The sequence below is a fragment of the Castor canadensis genome, chromosome 16 (genome assembly GCF_047511655.1).
Source record: "Castor canadensis chromosome 16, mCasCan1.hap1v2, whole genome shotgun sequence".
Classification (NCBI taxonomy): Eukaryota; Metazoa; Chordata; class Mammalia; order Rodentia; family Castoridae; genus Castor; species Castor canadensis.
In genome coordinates this window covers 53162551-53174486 of record NC_133401.1, presented here as the reverse complement: position 1 = coordinate 53174486, position 11936 = coordinate 53162551, and the positions used below count along the sequence as shown (strand labels likewise).

Sequence of the window (11936 nt, the reverse complement as noted above, 5' to 3'; positions counted from 1 at the left end):
ACCAGTGCCTGATCTATTCATTATACATGGCATACCTGAACCTAATAAATATTTATAATTTATATTTGCAAATAAAATAATATAACTATGTGCATTTGCATTATAAATCAGAAAAACTAAAACTCACACCCCCTTTGGCAACAAAGCCAAGATGAAATATAGTCAGTGTTAATATCTTAGCCATTTTAGAAGAACATGGAAATGAAAGTCAGGCATTCTGACTCACTAAGTTTTAAACTAGAAATTGATCCCAAAGCAAATAATGCACCAAAACAGAAAATGTAACCTATTAATGAGTATCCTCAAGGCTTCCTTCATATCCCTGTTCCTTGGGCTGAAGATGAAGTGATTCATTATCTGATGGACCACTGTGTACATCACTGCAGGACTGCAGTCTTCCTGGGTGAGACAGTAGCTGCAGAGGTAATGTAAACTGCTAATCCTGCTTCATAGAACAAGGACACCACTGACAAGTGAGATCCACAGATAGAAAGGGTTTTACACTATCATCTCACAGAGGATATTCTCCAAGCAGAAGAGACAACACAATTTTAGAATAAAATTATTCCAGAGATGGGACTATTACCAAATATGAAAGTCGCAATATATGCCAGGATGTTATTGATGGTGTTAGAACAGGCAAGCTTGATGACCTGAGCAAGTTCACAGAAGAAGTTGGGGATTTCAATGTCTATGCAAAAGGACAGGTGCGGCACCATAAAACCAAGAATTAGAGTGGTCACAATGCTAATGAGCAGGGAGAATAAAATGAGCAGACAACACAGGTATGGTTTCATGATGAGTGTATAGCTTAGTGGGTGACAAATGGCCACATAGCAATTATAGGCCATTAGTGCAAGGAGACAGTTTGAAGAAAGCAAAATTTTAAACAAGACAGATGTGCATTAGACAACATGTATAAGTGATGCTTTGATCTCATGCTTATTTGTTCACCAGCACATTTGGAATTGTTGTTGGACTTAAACAAATGTCAGCAAAGGACAGTTTAGAGAGAACAAAATGCATTGGGGTTTGGAGATGGGATTCAGTGATCACAGTCATAATGACAAGCAAGTTTCCAAAGATGGTGGCCAGGTATATGGACAAGAAGATGCTGAACATGAGTGGTTGAAGGTCTGGGTCATCTGTCAGTCCCAGTAGAAATAAATGCAAAACAACTGCTTGGTTTCTATCTTCCATGCTATTGATGAATCTGGTGGAAATGTGGATTAAAATCAAATACGTACACCAGCAGCTGAAACATCACTTATTAACATGCAAGAAATACAAGTTATTTGTCCCAAATCCAAATTTATTCTACTTAAATTCTGGGAATAAGAACCTATAGTCTATTCTTTAGTGATCCTTTCCCAAGGTTTTGATATATGTGAATTGTGAGGAAATGCATATTCAATTTGCAATTCCTCTCATGTGAGCAGGGACCACAGGTCAATATTCAAAGATTTTTCTCTGATAGCTTCTCCCTCCATCCTCTTTTTATGATTCTTTTTTCTACCTCCTTCATAGAAAGCAATTTTTATGGAATAAAATATAAAAACAAACAAAGTATTTTCAGCACTATGAATTATTCTAGGACTTGTACAAAGAAAAAAAGAGAAAAAAGTTATGAAATCTGTTTTCTAAGGAAATTGTTCTCTGTGCAGAAATTTAGCAAAAGTTGGCAAAAATAATGCCATGATATGAGCCTTAAGGAAAATCAAAGTCACTGAAAGTGGCTACAAATATTAAATTAAAAAGAAAAATTCAACAAAGTTTGGCTTCCCTCAGAAACATGGGAATGGCTTGTCAAATTGAAGGTACATTAGCTCATACTTCTCCCCCTATCTACTCAAGAAGCTACTGAGGCTAGGTGAGGTTACATCATGGTTGTGAAGTGAAAACTTACTGTGGCTTGGACTGAGTTGGAGCTGAGATTTTTGTACCGTGGGGTTGACTCACTTGATCAACCTCTCTTCACATACCTGGATTTTACAGAATTAGAAATGAACAGTTATCTCTCTTAAGTTCCCAGTATAAATTTAATATTTATTCCTTAGCAAAGCTTATTTTTCCTTGATTTCAAATATGACTGCCACTACCCATGAAATTAGATATAGGAGTCGAATGGCTTCCTTATAGGTTGACCTGTGCAAAGGTTAAAAAAATTATGCCTCTATACTTGAAGCTCATAAGACAACCCCATGGAGAAGCAAGTCATCTCCTTTAACATTAATTCTAGGAGCAATGGTATACATTAGATTCTCTGTGTCATCCCAAAAGAGTTCTTCCATAAGATGAGATGTGGAATATCATCATTAAACTAAAACAGCTGAATGCAAGAAAGAATGACATTCATAGACTTTCTAAGGTAGCAGATAAAAATTCAAACAACATGCTGGTATTCAGAAAACAGATATTTATTACATAAGACACTTGTAATGAATTTATAAATTAATCAGGATCCTACTATGAATGTCCCTATAGAGAAATTTTCTTTGTCTTGAGGGGAAAGAGAAGTATCTGTGGTAGCAGTATGGTTTACAGTAACTGTCTCACTCAGGTATACTTTCTTTGGGATTTTGTTTTCTTAAAAAATTTTCTATGACCACTATGTAAATGCTATAGCAGCATTTACTATTTGAGGTGATATTAGATTCATACACTATAAATATGATCCAGATCCAAGCACATGCTTTGTAAAGGGAAAATCAACAACGGTTTGAGGAGATTTTATGTCCTATTTGCAGAATAGGAAATGCATGCTGGATATGTTAATTAGCTTGATATTGATAACCATTTTGGATGGATATGGATATCTGCCTATCATTCCATAAACCTTGAATACCAATTTTTTTCCAATTATAGTCAGACAAGCTGGAAAAATCTGCAGTTATATTCCAAGATAAGTGAGTATCATACAAGTCAGAACAGAGATGGTCATATAGGACCTTCATACTAATAATTCCTATTGGGTTCTTTTTTACTGTAATAAATACTGCCACATATGGCAGTGTTTGTTCCTCAGAAGGATACAATGTGTCAGGGAAATTGAGGAAATAGGAAAGAAAAAGAATATTGCCAGCATGATAAATGCAAATATGAAGTGTTTATATGCTGGCCTCTTCTGGTAATACTGGTGAAAATGGGAAAGGAAATAGACAATATAAATATTCATTTTGCATACATACATGATGAAATATGTAGCAGCTAAAGTGAATTAAGGAATAAAATTGATACATGAATCATACATGACCTCACTACCAAAGAACTAATAAAGGGATTTTTGTTTACTTGGTTGGTTTCAAGACAAATGGTGCTCCACACCTCACCTAGATATAGAAAGGTTTTACTCCTGAAATGCAGAGAGATGAATAGAGTCATTGGGTTGTAGTCTAAAAGGATCATCTCTAGGATGAGGTACAATTGTTGCTTCCTAACTAGGGCAGGGATGTTAAACAACTTGGTCACAGGCTGATAACCTACAATTTCTGCATCCCTTGGTGCACAATATCCTAGTGACTTCATTAGGCCAGATAGTTCACTATCATTCTGATCTCAAGGATATATATCCTGAGAAACAAAGAATATAAAAATGAGGAATTCAGTACAGTTGATTCTCTGATGCCTGAGCCCATTATTGCATCATTCATTTCTCGCTGTTATTTCCAATGATCTCTTTATTTGAATTATGTTCATTTTCAAAATAAATAGGGCCATTAGTAACAGATTAGAAATTAATTAAAAACTTTTCTACTTATGTCACAAAACTTTTAATAATTTTATTCAAAAGGGATAGTATATTGTAATTATAATTTTTCATAATTAATTGAGTCATGAACTTAATTTCAAAGTTACCAGTATGCAGTAATATACAGAGGTATCTATATGCTCAAGTTATTTGGTCTTATTTTAATCACCATTTCATAGGTAAAGATAGTGCTCCACAACAAAACATGTTGTTTTGATGAAATTTTATATTTTCAGGTGTTTATCAACATATGTTCCATTATGTAATTATATGTGATTTCAGAACTTTCAAATGTTCTTATAAAATTTCAGGCTATGGTGGCATTATGATGTCTTTCATAAACATCCCAACCCTAACCAATGTTTAAAAAAGCAATATTAGTTAAATGAATGAAAGACATTAATTGGATTATTAGGAAAATGTAAGTTTTTCCAAGAATCACAAAGAAAACTGTAACAAATACTGTGACTAATTTTCCCCAAACCTGCAAACATGACATGGTGATTGAGCTGAAGACAAGGGTTCTATGATATTGTCTTAATAATAAAAAAAAAATGCTTCTCTTTTCTAATGTAACACTTGGTATGAATGTAAATTGGTGAACTGGTACAGCAGCTATGGAAATCATTATGGAAGTTATTCAAAAACCCAGAAATAATCCTACCTATGACTCCACAGTACCACTCTTGAATACATATATATACATGTATATACAAATACATATATATATATATATATACATGTACATACACACACACACAAATACTCACACAGATAGATATACATATATCCAAATGTAGCTTCTTTTTCAATAAATTATTTTACCATATAATTCATAGCATTTGCATATATTTATGAGGTACAATATGAAATGTATCATGTTATATATAAGGTAAGAAGCAACACTGTATAATTAGCATATCCAACTCTTTAAAACCGTTAATTATTGTTTATGGTGAATACAGTGACATTCCACTCTTCCAATTATTTTCATGAATGTAATACATTTGCTATGCCACATTAATTGAGATCTTATTGCTACTCTTATACAGTAATATTCTTATTAGTTGATAGCTCCCTCTTTTTCTTCCCTCCTATTCTCTCCCATTATGGAAAGCACTGTTCTGTTGTTGACTTGATTCCTCTTATGAGTGAGATCATGCTGTGTTTGTCTTTCTGTTTGACTTTTATTTTAAATATAATGTCTTTGAGGTCCAACAAAGATATTTAACAGGATTTCATGGTTTTTTTGGATGAAAAGCCTTCACACATTTCTTTATGTATCCATGATTTAATAGATCTTTAGCCATATTCCATATGCTAACTATTGTGAATTGTGTGCAGTAAAAATGGAAGCAAGTTTTTTGCAGAACTTGATTTTATTTCCTTTGAATATATACCCAATGTCGGATTGCTGTATGTATATGTATATGTATATATATATATATATATATATATATATATATATATATTTCTTGCACTAATTTACATTCTCAACAACAGTACATAAGGGATCCTCTTTGTGCACATTTTATCATTGCTAGTTGTATTTTGTCTTATCCATAATACCCATTCTTATTGGGGTGATATTTTATATCACTGTATCCCAAAGTGAGACTATACTTTACATTTAATGAATAAAGATTCAAATCACCTATTAAAATCATGCTAACTTGAGAAAGGATTAAAGTTTTGTCATTAATATCAGAAACTTGGCAAAAATGTTTAATTTGGCAAGATTTATTAAGTGTTACACTGGTGGTTCTAGCCAGGGCAATTAGAGAGGGAAAGAGAAATAAAAATCATCCAGATTGGAAAAGAAGAAAATAAATATCTCTGTTTACAGGTGACATGGGCTTATATATAAGAAATATTAACAAATCTACAAAACAAAAAATTAGAATTAAAAATGTATTCCTGGATAGTTACCAAAATAAATAAATCTCACAGGACTATAAGATCTAATATCATATATAAAATCCTATTGCATTTCTATTTAAAAACAATGAACATGCTGAAAATGAAATTAATAAAATAATTCCATTCATATTATCAAAAACATAATATTTAGGAATAAATTAATGAAGGAAACGTAATAGTAAAATATTGAAAACTTAGAAAGATTGTTTATACAACATTTAAAGACCAAAATAATGAAAAGATATCCTGTTGTCATAGATTGCAAAACTAAATGTTAAAATGGCAGCACTTGACTAGGTGTTGAATGATCTAATCTCTGTTATGTGGGAAGAAGATGGAGGAGGATTTCAAGTCTCGGATCAGTTGTGAGAAAAACTTAACAAGACCCCATGTCTATAAAAAAATGAAGGGAACAGGTGTGAGTAATCCCAGCTACTCAGAAGGCAGAAATCAAGAAAAGCGTTTGAGGCTAACTTAAGCAAAATATTAGGGAATCCCCCATCTCAACTGATATAGATGAGCTTGGTGTCACATTACTCTGATCCCTGCTATTCAAGAGGCTTAAATAGGAGGATCATGGTCACACCTGGGCCAGACAAAATTTCAAGATCCAAAAATAACTAGTTAAAAGGGCCATGCACATGGCTGAAGTGGTAGAACACTTGTCTAGCAAGCATAAGGCCTGAATTCAAAACCCAAACACCAACAAAGAAAACAGAAAAAAGGCTGGGCTAATAGCTCAAGAACTACTTACTCAGCATGCATAAAGCCCTGGGATTAATCCCCAGTGTCTCCAAAGAAAGAAATGGTGATTTTTCTCTTACTAATCTTCACATTCAATCCAGGATACAAACAATGCAAGGAAAGAAACTCTTAAACAATCTTGGTGTGAATATAAATTAGTATAATCACTATTGAAATGAGTAAATTAATTTACTTTCATTTAGACCCTTAAACTATGCTTCCTGTCATTGGTACAAAGATTTATAATATTCTCTTTGTTCATATGAAGCAAGTACACTCTCAGCACCAATTTCAAAGAATTTCTTCTTGGTGCCTCATCAAGTTCTTGGTTTTATTTTTTTAGGTTTATTTTAATTTTTAATTGTCACACCAAAATTATATATTTGAAGAGTAGGTTATGACACATATTTACAAGTACAAATTGTGAAAGGATTAAATCACTCATTTGGGTAAACTATAAGTGTTGATTTAAAGGGCGGAAAGCATAGAAGAGGGTTTAAAAGATTCTGAGGAAGGTAAGGACGAGGTAAAGGAAGATCAGTCCATGGGGCAAATAGGACGAATAAATCCTGCTGTTCTGTTGCATCTTATGGTGATAAAATAAAAATATTATAATTTATATTTAAAGAAAGGTCCTTTAAAGCATACAGAATGCAGTAGACCATTTCTAGTTATTTCTTAATTAATAGCAGAGCTTTTTGTTTTCATAGAATAAAATCGGGGTCTAGCTTGGATATATCAGAAGGCTTGGATTAGAATACATAAAACATTTAATTTCTTAATAATATTTCAAATGCAACATTTTGATTTAATGTTTTCAGTTCATAGTTGACTGGATTACTAAAATTATGTAAAATGAATGAAGAGAAAATGGAATGACTATACTGTTTCCACAATATTTTTTAAAACATTGTATGAGGTAGACATATTAGTTTAATTGACTATAAAAGTTTCATGCACCATGTCCAAAAAGGACTAGTTCTTCACCAAAATATATTTCATAAGATCATTATATATCTTTCAAAGTGTACAGGATTAAAAAGGTACTCCTGACACCCCATAAATGTAGTAAATCTCAAATATATCACAATGAGCAAAGAAAGACACAAGCACACATATGCTAAGAGTTAACATTTAACATTAACAAGTTAAAAATGGAAAATTTACATATCACATTTTTATATTATAAATAATGAAACAATGGCATTTTCATAGGGTTTAACGAAATATAAATTTTAGCAAAGAAAATGATTGATATGATAAAATTCAAGATAGTGGATATGTCTGAGAAAGGAGGGTAAGTAAATACGAAGGGGAAACATTGGTAAAACAACTGTGTTGATATTTCCCTCAGTGAATCTTTATTCTTTGCCAGGTTATTTTATTGAGCTTCCTGTATATTCTGCTTATTAATACTTTCTCCAAAGTATAGCTGGCAAAGATTTTCTCCATTCTGTAAACTGTCTTTTCAGTCTGGAGACTATATATTTTATTATGCAGAAGCTCTTTAGTTTCAGGCAGTCCCTCTTGTTTATCCTTTCTCTTAATTACTGAGCTATTGGAATTCTTATCATAAAGTTATCCAGTGTATTCTCTATTTTTCCTGGCATTATCTCACTATTTCAGGCCTTGTAATAAGGTCTTTCATTCACTTCAAATTGACACTGCTGCAAGTTGACAGACTGGGATACAGATTCAGTCTTGTGCGAGTACATATCCAGTGTTCTCACCACCATTTGTTCAAGACATCATCTTTTCTCCAATACATATTTTGGGCTTCTTTTTTGAAAATCAAATAGTTGTGGCTGCCTGGATTTTTTGTCAGGGTCTACTACTTTATTCCATTTTCTTCATGTCTTTTTATATTCCAGTACCATTCTGTCTTATTCCTACAGCTCTGTAGTTTACTTTGAAGTCAGGTATTATGATACCTCCACCATTGCTCTTTTATCTCTGGATTACATTGGTTATTTAAGGTCTTTTGTGCTTCCATATGAACTTTAGGATTGAATTACCTATCTCAACAAAGAATGTCATTGAAATTTTGAAGGAGATTGTATAAACCTATGGATTTCTTTTGGTAGTATAGACATATTCACAACAGTGATTCCACCAATTCATATGCATGGAATGTATTTTCATCTGCTGGTGTCATTGATTTCTTTTTTAGTGACAGTTTTCATTGTATAGGTCAGTTATTTTCTTCATTAAATTTATTCCCAGATATTTAAATTTTTTAAGTTATCATAAGCAGTATTGTTTTCCTGATTTTTTTCTTAGACCATTCATTGTTTCTGTATAGAAATGTTACTGAATTTTGGTATTAACTTTGTATTCCACTTTTTTGCTGAACATGTTTATGAGAACTTGCAGTTTTTGGTAGTGGTTTTAGCATTTGCAAGTATAAGATCATATCAGCTACAAACAGGAATAATTTGACTTCTTTCTTGCATTTTTGAATCTTATATCTTTCCCCTGTCTTATTTCTCTGTCTGTATTCAGTACTACACACTCTTAAGACTACAGATAGTGGACAATCTTGCCTCATCCTGATTGTAGAGGAAATGTTTTCATTTTTTTCTCCATTCAGTATGTACTGACTATTAGTTTGTCATATATAGTCTTTATAATATTGAGGAATATTCATTCTATTCCTAGTTTCTTTCAAATTATTATCATAAAAGGATATTGAATTTTGTCAAAACTTTTTCAGCATCTATTAATATGATGATTTGTTTTTTTATCCTTGATTTGGAAAAATGTAATGTGTTGCATTACATTTTTCAATTTGTGTATGTTGATGATCTTTTTAATGTGTTGTTGAGTCTGTTAGCAAGTATATTATTGAGAACTATGTTCATCAAAGAAATTTGCATATCATTCCCTTTTTTGTTTTGTGTGATATTGGAATGAGTGTAATACTAGTTTCCAGAATGAGTTTGGTAGTATTTCTTTCCTTTCTATTTCAGGGTTAAGTTTGAGAAGTACTGAAATTAATTCCTTGGTAATGAACTTAATTTTACAAATAGTGCTGAACTTAAAAATGCAGATAAGAATCCAACAGTAAGGTAATTAAATAATTTAACATCCCATTTTCACCAGTGGGTATGTTATCCAGATACAATTCAACAAACAAACCTCAGAATTAAATGACACTCTATACCAAAGGTACTGAAAGACATCTATGGACTATTTCATCAGGCAGCAACACAATATAAATTCTTCTCACCAGGCCATGGAACTTTTTCCAGAATAGATCATAGTTTAGGATACCAAGAAAATCTTAATAGATATAAAACAATTATAATATCTCCTTGTGTTCTTTCAGACCACAATGGATTAAACTTGAACTCAACAAAATAGAAACTACAGAAAATATTCAAGCACATGAAGAATAAACAATATGCTGTAGAATGACTTGTGGGTCATAAAAATTATAATATCCTAAAATCTAATGAAAGTGATAACATAGACTACCATAACCTATGATATACAGCAAAGACAGATCAATTCCTGCTCCCAGGCTTGCCCTAAAGGCAGAAGAGGTTGTCCATTTCTCACCAATCAGCTCCTCACAGGACAACTTCACAGAAACCACATACTCAAACACACTGACCCTCCCTACCTACACCCCAAGAAAACCTTGTGCTCAAACATGCTGAGAGGATACCCACCAAACATATCCAGTAGAGTTGGGACCAACAATTGTCACACAGTCCAGCATATCAACCATAAGAAGGGACAGCAACTGGATTAGAAATTGGAAGGAAATATCAAGGCACTCACTAAACTCAGTGACTTGTAAATTTTTGGTGAAGTAAGAGAGTCAAACAGGAGTTCTCATTCCTTCTTCTTAGGAATAGTAACATTCAGTTCTTCTGTGTGGTATCAGACTTCATTGCTCTGGAAACTTTTCTTCCTTTGTCAAAATTTCTCTACTGGGATTTTATCAGCATTTCACTAGTATGGTATGTCCAATAAGTGGGTCATGAGGATTCATGAGCTCTCAGGTACTTGTTCTGGACTGCACACACAGGGCACTGCTTTAAATTATATGCCACAGGGAATACACTGAATTGTCCTTTGATGCAGCTGGTGTTTTTAAATCTCATTGCAGATGCTCAAACTAAAAAGATTGATTACTGGTCTTTTCCAGCATGACCTTTGGCTGGTATGTGGTGATGTGAGGTGGATTGTCCTAAGCCATAAGGCAGCCATCCAATGGAATAGAATAGAATGATGTTAGAACTAGAGTTTGGTGCTCCACTAGTCCTTGTCATTTGTGTCATTTTGGGCAAACTCATAGAACTTTATGCAACAATTACACAGGATAAACAGTGAATCTGTTTCAACACATGAAAGAAACATTGGAAACATTTCACTATGATTATAAATTACTTTAACATAATGTTCACCAATTACATTCATTTTCCTGTAAATCACTTCACTTTTTTTAAGACTGAATAAATTCCTTCTTATGAAAAAAGACAGTTAGCATTAAAACTTTTTTTGAGCCCACAGTAGGACCACCAAATTAGATGACTCATTCATGCTTCCTTTGCATTCTTTGTTCTTCACTCCTGCTCTGCCCTTCTTCCTGCACACAGAACATGTGAAAACGTGTGTAAGCAAGTTTTATATTGCTTCTCCTTATATTGATAAGAAAACTAGTAATTCAGCTCTGCTAAATGAAAGAATGCCCTCAACATAGTTTCTTTGCTCTGGATGTCTTCTTTGACAATTTTTATGGTTCCATCTTATACCAGTTTAATGTCCTTATTTGAATGTCACCTTATCATTGAGGCCTTCCATCACCACTTTAATTTGAAACTATAATACTTTGAATGGGTAAAGAAAATGTGTCTTGTTCACAAAATGTAATAAGATGCTGCAATAAAAAGGAATGAAATTTTGTCTTTTGCTGCAACATGGATGAAGTGATAGACATTGTGTTAAGTGAAATAAGGCAGGCACATAAAGACAAATTCTGCATGTTCTCAAATCCATGTGAAACCTAAATGTTTATTTGTCAATATAAACTACAATGGCATTGATCAGAGCCTGGGGAGTATATGAGGAAGGGTTAGGAAATCATGGTTAATGGAAAAGAGGGTTCAGTCCAATAGTAGAAATAACACCTAATGTTCTGAAGTTAAGGAGCATAACTATGATAGACAAAAATTTGATTTTAGAAAAAGGAGAAGTAATTATTCCTGGGACAAGGACATGTCAGGAACATCAGCTATCAATGAAAACAATTTAAGGGAGTCTTGAATTATGTAAATATTAATTTATTTTCTCAATAATGACTCTCTGACCCACATTCAGGCCTTCTTGTCAAAATCCTGTAATTGTCACCTTCCCATGAATGAACAATGTATCATCTATTAACCCTTGCTCACTCTAGATGTAAGCTTGTTCTCTAAAATTGTTTATGTTGTCATTTAATTTTTCTTTTGATTGGGTATTCTCTCTGTCTCCCTTCCTTTCTCCCTGTCTTCTCTGTTCCACTAAGGCAGGGATA

General features: G+C 33.0%; 1 pseudogene; it reads right to left on the bottom strand.

Annotated features, from left to right (window-relative positions):
* Positions 1-237: 237 nt before the first annotated feature.
* Positions 238-1203, bottom strand: LOC141417931 (olfactory receptor 7G2-like; annotated as a pseudogene).
* Positions 1204-11936: the final 10733 nt, after the last annotated feature.